The 9,597-nt window shown below is 45.6% G+C and overlaps 1 long non-coding RNA gene across 1 annotated transcript; it reads left to right on the top strand.

Moving 5' to 3' along the window:
• The first annotated feature begins 738 nt into the window (after positions 1 to 738).
• LOC131348830 (uncharacterized) lies at positions 739 to 5,094 on the top strand. The gene is made up of 3 exons (XR_009203995.1): positions 739 to 949; positions 1,500 to 1,568; positions 5,031 to 5,094. It is a non-coding gene; the product is annotated as an uncharacterized LOC131348830 (long non-coding RNA).
• Positions 5,095 to 9,597: the final 4,503 nt, after the last annotated feature.

Here is a 9,597-nt window from a genome sequence, read left to right as displayed (position 1 = left end):
TTAAACAGAGGAACCTGTAATCTGTAACCTATTACATTTCCAAAGTAACCTACCCAACACTGTGTGTGTGTGTGTGTGTGTGTGTGTGTTTATATACAGCTCTGGAAAAAAATAAGAGCCCACTGCCTAATCTCCAGATGTGAACCCTATTGAAAACCTCTGGAATGTCATCAAGAGGAAGATGGATGATCACAAACCATCAAGTAAAGCTGAGCTGTTTGCTTTTTTTAAAAAAAGAGTGGTTTCTTAATGTTATTTACACAAAACATTAACACACTCTGTTTACAAATTATTTACATTTTGTTTTATTTGAGTTATTAAAGATCTGCTAATACTGGATGATCTTGGGTTATTTTGATGTGATGTCATTTCCTTTAAATATACACTCTAAATAATAATAGTTATATTCTGAATTTAGGAGAAATATTGTCAGCAGTTCACAAAAAATGAAACAAAACTCTTCATCTGACTAACACATGACCTGGAACAAAAAAACAGAGGAAACTCATTATTTTGCAGTGGGCTCTTATTTTTTTCCAGAGCTCTGTGTGTGTGTGTGTGTGTGTTCATCTTCAGAGTCTCATCACACTGCTGTCACGAGATGTAGACTCAAGGCCCTAAAGAAACCTTATGTGTTTATCTACAACCAGAAAACCTTAATTCTAGACACACACACACACACACACACACATATATATATATATATTCATTCATTTTTATACTGTTTTAGGAATCAGATACATATACACACACCCACTCACGCACACACACACACACATATATACACATACATACACATATACACCCCCACACACATCCACTCACACACACACACACAAACACACACACACACACTATATAAACCCTGCTGAAGTCCCCCTCAGATCATGCTCTGCTCAGCCTCCGTTCTGAAGAATCACTGAAGATCTGAAAACTTCAGCACCTTCTGGTGAGTGACACGAGCTCAAGTCTGAGTTATATTATTGTGTATTATTCATTTTTATATAAATAATATATTTCTATATTATTATATAATTATATATATTATTAATATTATTTATTACATTTTGAATAATATTTATATTTAAATTAATTGTGTATTTATTATTTGTAAATACATTTTATATTTCTATGTTATATATAATTATTTTATATACTTATGTTTGTATATATTTTATATCATTGAGTATTATTTATTTTTATCTTATTGTGTATTATTTATTTTTATATTATTAATATTATTTATTTTTATATAATCGATTGCCCAGATAGATGATGATGAGCAAGTGCTTTATAAAGGATTATTACAGTTTCTGATGGAATTATTTTAGAGAATTATTCAAGTGTATAATGAGAGAAATGGACAGAAAATCTGCCAGAACTTTACTGATGTCTGATGAATCCGAGACTGAGTCTGATCTCAGTCTGATCTGTGTATAGACTCAGTGTGAACATCTTCCTCACTTTAACACACACCATGGGATTTATTTCCATTTCAGAGATGGCGAGTCGGACGCTCCTGCTGCTGACCTTTGTGTCTGTAATAAACATCTGTCTGTGTCAGAGAGGTACAAGTTCACTGATACCCCTCTGTTATATACCCTCACCCTCTGTTATATACCCTCACTCTCTGTTATATACCCTCACACTCTGTTATGTACCCTCACCCTCTGTTATATACCCTCACCCTCTGTTATATACCCTCACTCTGTTATATACCCTCACTCTCTGTTATATACCCTCACACTCTGTTATATACCCTCACCCTCTGTTATATACCCTCACTCTCTGTTATATACCCTCACCCTCTGTTATATACCCTCACTCTGTTATATACCCTCACACTCTGTTATATACCCTCACACTCTGTTATATACCCTCACACTCTGTTATATACCCTCACTCTGTTATATACCCTCACCCTCTGTTATATACCCTCACACTCTGTTATATACCCTCACCCTCTGTTATATACCCTCACCCTCTGTTATATACCCTCACACTCTGTTATATACCCTCACCCTCTGTTATATACCCTCACCCTCTGTTATATACCCTCACCCTCTGTTATATACCCTCACTCTCTGTTATATACCCTCACCCTCTGTTATATACCCTCACTCTCTGTTATATAGCCTAATTCTCTGTTATATACCCTCACCCTCTGTTATGTACCCTCACTCTCTGTTATATACACTCACTCTCTGTTATATACCCTCACCCTCTGTTATATACACTCACTCTCTGTTATATACCCTCACCCTCTGTTATATACCCTCACCCTCTGTTATATACCCTCACTCTCTGTTATATACCCTAATTCTCTATTATATACCCTCACCCTCTGTTATATACCCTCACCCTCTGTTATATACCCTCACACTCTGTTATATACCCTAATTCTCTGTTATATACCCTCACCCTCTGTTATATACCCTCACTCTCTGTTATATACCCTCACCCTCTGTTATATACCCTCACCCTCTGTTATGTACCCTAATTCTCTGTTATATACCCTCACCCTCTGTTATGTACCCTAATTCTCTGTTATGTACCCTCACCCTCTCTTATGTACCCTCACTCTCTGTTATATACCCTCACCCTCTGTTATATACCCTCACCCTCTGTTATATACCCTCACCCTCTGTTATGTACCCTAATTCTCTGTTATATACCCTCACCCTCTGTTATGTACCCTAATTCTCTGTTATGTACCCTCACCCTCTCTTATGTACCCTCACTCTCTGTTATATACCCTCACCCTCTGTTATATACCCTCACCCTCTGTTATATACCCTCACCCTCTGTTATATACCCTCACTCTCTGTTATATAGCCTAATTCTCTGTTATATACCCTCATCCTCTGTTATATACCCTCACTCTCTGTTATATACCCTCACCCTCTGTTATATACCCTCACCCTCTGTTATGTACCCTAATTCTCTGTTATATACCCTCACTCTCTGTTATATACCCTAATTCCCTGTTATATACCCTCACCCTCTGTTATATACCCTCACCCTCTGTTATATACCCTCAACCTCTGTTATATACCCTCACCCTCTGTTATATACCCTCACTCTCTGTTATATACCCTAATTCCCTGTTATATACCCTCACCTTCTGTTATATACCCTCACTCTCTGTTATATACCCTCACTCCCTGTTATATACCCTCACCCTCTGTTATATACCCTCACTCTCTGTTATATACTCTCACTCTCTGTTATATACCCTCACCCTCTGTTATATACCCTCACTCTCTGTTATATACCCTCACCCTCTGTTATATACCCTCACCCTCTGTTATATACCCTCACCCTCTGTTATGTACCCTAATTCTCTGTTATGTACCCTCACCCTCTCTTATGTACCCTCACTCTCTGTTATATACCCTCACCCTCTGTTATATACCCTCACCCTCTGTTATATACCCTCACCCTCTGTTATATACCCTCACTCCCTGTTATATACCCTCACCCTCTGTTATATACCCTCACTCTCTGTTATATACCCTCACCCTCTGTTATATACCCTCACTCTCTGTTATGTACCCTAATTCCCTGTTATATACCCTCACCCTCTGTTATATACCCTCACTCTCTGTTATATACCCTCACCCTCTGTTATATACCCTCACCCTCTGTTATATACCCTCACTCTCTGTTATATACCCTAATTCCCTGTTCTATACCCTCACCCTCTGTTATATACCCTCACTCTCTGTTATATACCCTCACTCTCTGTTATATACCCTCAACCTCTGTTATATACCCTCACCCTCTGTTATATACCCTCACTCTCTGTTATATACCCTCACCCTCTGTTATATACCCTCACTCTCTGTTATATACCCTCACCCTCTGTTATATACCCTCACTCTCTGTTATATACCCTCACCCTCTGTTATATACCCTCACCCTCTGTTATATACCCTCACTCTCTGTTATATACCCTCACCCTCTGTTATATACCCTCACCCTCTGTTATATACCCTCACTCTATGTTATATACCCTCACCCTATGTTATATACCCTCACTCTCTGTTATATACCCTCACTCTCTGTTATATACCCTCACCCTCTGTTATATACCCTCACTCTCTGTTATATACCCTCACCCTCTGTTATATATCCTCACCCTCTGTTATATACCCTAATCGTCTGTTATATACCCTAATCGTCTATTATATACCCTCACCCTCTGTTATATACCCTAATCACCTGTTATATACCCTCATCCTCTGCTATATACCCTAATCCTCTGTTATATACCCTCACCCTCTGCTATATACCCTAATCATCTGTTATATACCCTCACCCTCTGTTATATACCCTAATCGTCTGTTATATACCCTCACTCTCTGTTATATACCCTCACCCTATGTTATTTACCCTCACCCTCTGTTATATACCCTAATCATCTGTTATATACCCTCACTCTCTGTTATATACCCTAATCGTCTGTTATATACCCTCACTCTCTGTTATATACCCTCACCCTCTGTGTTTGTGTGTGTGTGTGTAAGGTTCTGACCTTCTGTAAGCGTGACTAGAAGTTGTTTATGATTAGAGATTGTTATGACCAGAGAATGTTTGTTCAGAATATTATAGGAAGAGAGCAGAGACAGAGATGAGATAGTGGGACTCAAGGCTGAGACTCGGACCTTGGTAGCTCTATCAGGATCAGACAATGATCAGGAGCTGGAATGTTTTCCTCTCTTTAATCCTGGTTATAAACCTCAGTGGAACAGATCATCAAGGTCCTTCTGTGTGTGTGTGTGTGTGTGTGTGTGTGTGTGTGTGTGTGTGGAGAATGCTGAATAATTGTGTACCTTTTCCCTCTTACCTGTACCTACCGGTCTGCTAGTTTTCACACAGCAACCCATTAGTGCTGTCCTGTACTGTCTGTAACTTACACACACACCTGAGTGGTCAGTCATGATGATGCTAAATGATGTTCCAGTGAAACGTACTAAAGTGCAGAGCTGTACGAACACTGTGGTGTAACCTGACTGTTCCTTCTGCAGGACGGGATCCTCCCACTGCCCGAAGCTGCAAAGAGCTCAAACAAAAACATAAATTCAACAAAGGTACAGTGCATGATCACAAACAAACAAACAAACAAACAAACAAACAGCTACCACTTCAGCAGTCCAGCATCACTGAGCGTCACTCAGCACTACAGTGGGGAAGGTGGGGTTTGAATTATTTATCTCTATTCCTGCAGACGGTCTTTATTTCCTGAGGTCAGCGAGTGGTGTGATGTATCAGACCTACTGTGACATGACCACTGCAGGAGGAGGATGGACTCTGGTGTTCACGAGAACAACATGTACGGGAAATGCACCACCGGTGTCACGGATCTGCGGGACTCTGTGACGTCACCACGCCCTAGTCACCTGAATGCCGCCGCCGCACCTGCTGGCAATTAGCCAGAATTTGTATTTAAAGTCCAAACTCGCCAGAATCAGCGGCGAGTATTAGCGTCTGTTTTCGAGTGTCACGTTATGCTTGATGCCAGCCTTTTTTCCTGCTTGTCTAAGTTTTGGTGTTAGACGTGATTTCCTGAGTTGATTCCTTTGCCTTCAAGGACGTTTTTGTGTTCTGGCCACGAATAAATCACCCTTTGAGTGCATGCCTGACCCGTCTGGTTCCTTCCCCAGCTAACTAAGACAGAATACTTGCCCAAACTGTAAGAAAGCAGTGGCCACTTACCTGGAGAATGTCAGTCCCACACGCCGGCGCACCTTCCCCACCGGACCAGCAGCCACCACAAGCTGGACCGCCACCTGCTCCCAACCCTTTCAGGGAATTGGCCATCGCGCTGCAGGAGACCATACAGGCCGTCGCGGCTCCTCCGGCTTGTCCCGTGGCCAAACCGGCATTATATTCACGGGAAGCATCGGAGTGTGCCAGATTCCTTATGCAGTGTCAGCTCTATTTCGAGGTGGTCCCTCAGCAGTTCCCCACCGATGGTGCAAAGATTGTGTCTATGCTCTCCTTACTTTCAGGGGAGGCTCGACGCTGGGCGGAGGCGTTATGGACATCTGAGAGTTCCACCCTTGCCTCCCTGGACAGCTTCAAGTCGCAATTCAAGGCAGTCTTCGGCGCGAGCGCATCCGCCGTTTCGGTCCACGACGAGCTGTTTTCCCTGCGGCAGGACAAGAGGACTGTCCAGGAGTATACGCTACGTTTCCGCTCACTCGCGGCGTCTAGTGGGTGGAATGACACGGCGCTACTCGCGGCTTACCGGCGAGGCTTACGGCTCAAGGTCCAACGGCAGATGGCCATTTATGATGACTCCGCCAGCCTTGAAGCCTTCATGCTGAAGGCACAGAGTGTGGCACGACATCTCACCGCGGTCAGTGCTGAGGGACTATACGTCTGACACCTCACCCCAAGAGGACGTTCCCGCATCGGAGCCCATGCAGACGGATGAATACCACCTCTCCACCAGCGAACGGCAACGCCGTGTTCTACTGCGGGGAGGCCGGGCATTCCATCCCTACCTGTCTGGTCCGGTCCCATCGCCCAGTGGTGAGTACTATCCAAATGAGCTCCTTAATGTTTAACCCCCGGTACCATGAGGCTACCCTGATTCTTGCCCTTATCCAGTGCAAGTACTTTTCAACTCCGGGGCCTCGGAGGAGTACATTCAGGAAGCGTTACACCAAGGGTTTATACGCCTGTCTACCTCCCCGGCAGCATCCAGTTTTTTCTTCGTGGCTAAGAAGGATGGGGGACTACGGCCCTGCATCGATTACAGGAAACTAAACGCCCAAACGGTGAAGTTCGCCTACCCCTTACCTCTGGTCCCTGCGGCACTTGAAGAACTTTGAGGATCGCGCATCTTCACCAAGCTTGATCTCCGGAGCGCGTATAACCTGATCCGAATCCACCGTGGCGATGAATGGAAAACAGCTTTCATCACCCCTGCCGGACATTATGAATATCGTGTCATGCCCTACGGTCTCGCCAACGCCAGAACTCCAGAACTTCATGAATGAGATTCTTCGGGACATGCTACATTGCTTCGTAATGGTGTACATAGATGACATCCTAATTTATTCCCCAAACCGCGCTACACACATCCATCATGTCTGGCAGGTGCTCGCTCATTTTCGACAATACCACCTCTTCCTTAAACCAGAGAAATGCGAGTTTCATCAGCTCTCAATACATTTCCTGGGATATGTTATATCCGCCAACGGCATTCGGATGGATCAAGCCAAAGTACAAGCCGTGAGGGAATGGCCAAAGCCGCAAACGGTCAAGGCATTACAACGCTTTCTGGGATTCGCGAACTTTTACCGTCGCTTCGTGGCAGGTTACAGCCAGCACGCTGCCCCACTTACTTCTCTTCTTCGAAACAGTCCTAAGAAACTTGACTGGACCGCCAAAGCCGGAGACACCTTCCAAGATCTGAAAGCCGCTTTCTGTTCCGCACCCACCTTAACACACCCCGATCCCACTTACCCGTTCATAGTAGAGGTAGACGCCTCCTCCGTGGGGGTCGGAGCAATGTCATCTCAGCGCGGGGGTGACCACGCGGTACTCCGTCCATGCGCTTTCTTCTCAAAGAAGTTATCCTCGGCGGAGCAAAATTACGATATTGGGAATCGTGAGCTACTGGCAATCAAATTAGCCCTAGAGGAATGGCGGCACTGGCTCGAGGTGCTAGACATCTGTTTGAAGTGATCATAAAAACCTCCAATACCTCCGAGAAGCCAAGTGATTAAATCCTCGGCAAGCGCGTTGGGCTCTCTTCTTCACAAGGTTTCAATTTATGGTTACCTACCGCCCGGGGCATAAAAACATCAAAGCCGATGCTCTGTCACGTGTCCACACCCCAGAGCAGAAATTAGAAGAATCAGAGCCCATATTACCGCCTGAGCTCTTCGTCAGTCCCATTCTATGGTCCCTTGATGACGAAATACATGCCGCCACCTCGGAGGAACCTGCTCCGCAGGGGAAGCCCGGAGGGGAAAATTTATGTGCCCACATCCTGTAGTTTATGCTTGCTGGACTCGTTGCACTCCTCTCCGGGCTCTGGGCATCCGGGCAGACAGAGAACCCTCTCACTCCTGAGAAACAGGTATTGGTGGCCGAACATGGCGCGAGAAGTTGCACGTTTTGTGAAGGGATGCTCGGTCTGTGCCGTCATATGCATGCCACGCCGGCTGCCATCCGAAAATTACACCACTATTCTCGTCGTGGTAGACTGGTTCTCTAAGGCGTGTAAACTTATCCTGCTCCGAGGTTTACCTACCGCCTTAGAGACGGCTGAAGCTCTCTTCCATCACATCTTCCGAAATTTTGGCATTCCAGAGGACATCGTATCAGACAGGGGACCCCAAATTACATCCAAGGTATGGCGAAGTTTCTTTAAGAAATTAAATGTATCAATCAGTCTATCTTCTGGTTATCATCCCCAGACAAACGGCCAGACCAAGCGCAAGGTCCAGGAGATTGGACGCTACCTGCGTGCCTACTGCCGAGATCACCAGAATACCTGGAGCCAATACCTGCCCTGGGCTGAGTACGCACAGAATTCACTTAGCCAGGACACTACAGGACTCACTCCATTCCAGTGCGTGCTCGGTTACCAGCCACCTCTGTTCCCATGGTCTGGAGAACCTTCAGAAATCCCCGCCGTAGACTACTGGTTCAGAGAGAGTGAGAGGGTCTGGGAATCGGCACACACTCATCTGCACCGCGCCGTAAGCCGGCACAAACATCAGGCCGATACCCGCAGGTGGGAAGCACCGCTATACCAGGTGGGAGACAAGGTCTGGCTTTCTACGCGTGATCTGCGGCTCAAACTTCCCTGTAGAAAGCTGAGCCCCCGATACATCGGACCTTTTACCATCCGACGCGCCATAAATGAAGTGACGTTTGAACTGGACCTGCCGGCACAATATCGGATCTCATCCTCTTTTCATGCATCACTTCTAAAACCCTATATTGACCCTATTCTCCCTTCCTCCACAGAGACGGCCGAATCGCAGCAACCAGAGGTGGTCGCAGACGACACAGTCTACCGGGTCTGGGAAATCCTCAACTCACGACGACAGGGCAGCCGACTCCAATACCTAGTCGACTGAGAAGGATACGGTCCGGAGGAGAGGTCGTGGGTGAATCGTGAAGACATCCTTGATCCCACGCTCCTCTCCGAATTCCATCAACGTCGACTGGACCGGCCCGCTCCCAGAGGCCGCTCCCCGTCGTCGAATCCAGATGTCTGGAGATGCCCGTGGGGAGGGGGGTACTGTCACGGATCTGCGGGACTCTGTGTCGTCACCACGCCCTAGTCACCTGAAGGCCGCCGCTGCACCTGCTGGCAATTAGCCAGAATTTGTATTTAAAGGCCAAACTCGCCAGAATCAGTGGTGAGTATTAGCATCTGTTTTCGAGTGTCATGTTATGCTTGATGCCAGCCTTTTTTCCTGCTTGTCTAAGTTTTGGTGTTAGACGTGATTTCCTGAGTTGATTCCTTTGCCTTCAAGGAAGTCTTTGTGTTCTGGCCACGAATAAATCACCCTGAGTGCATGCCTGACCCATCTGGTTCCTTCCCCAGCTAACTAAGACAACCGG

The sequence above is a fragment of the Hemibagrus wyckioides genome, linkage group LG29 (assembly GCF_019097595.1).
Source record: "Hemibagrus wyckioides isolate EC202008001 linkage group LG29, SWU_Hwy_1.0, whole genome shotgun sequence".
NCBI lineage: Eukaryota > Metazoa > Chordata > Actinopteri > Siluriformes > Bagridae > Hemibagrus > Hemibagrus wyckioides.
The sequence above is the reverse complement of the archived record's forward strand: the minus strand, read 5'-3'. Positions and strand labels throughout refer to the sequence as shown.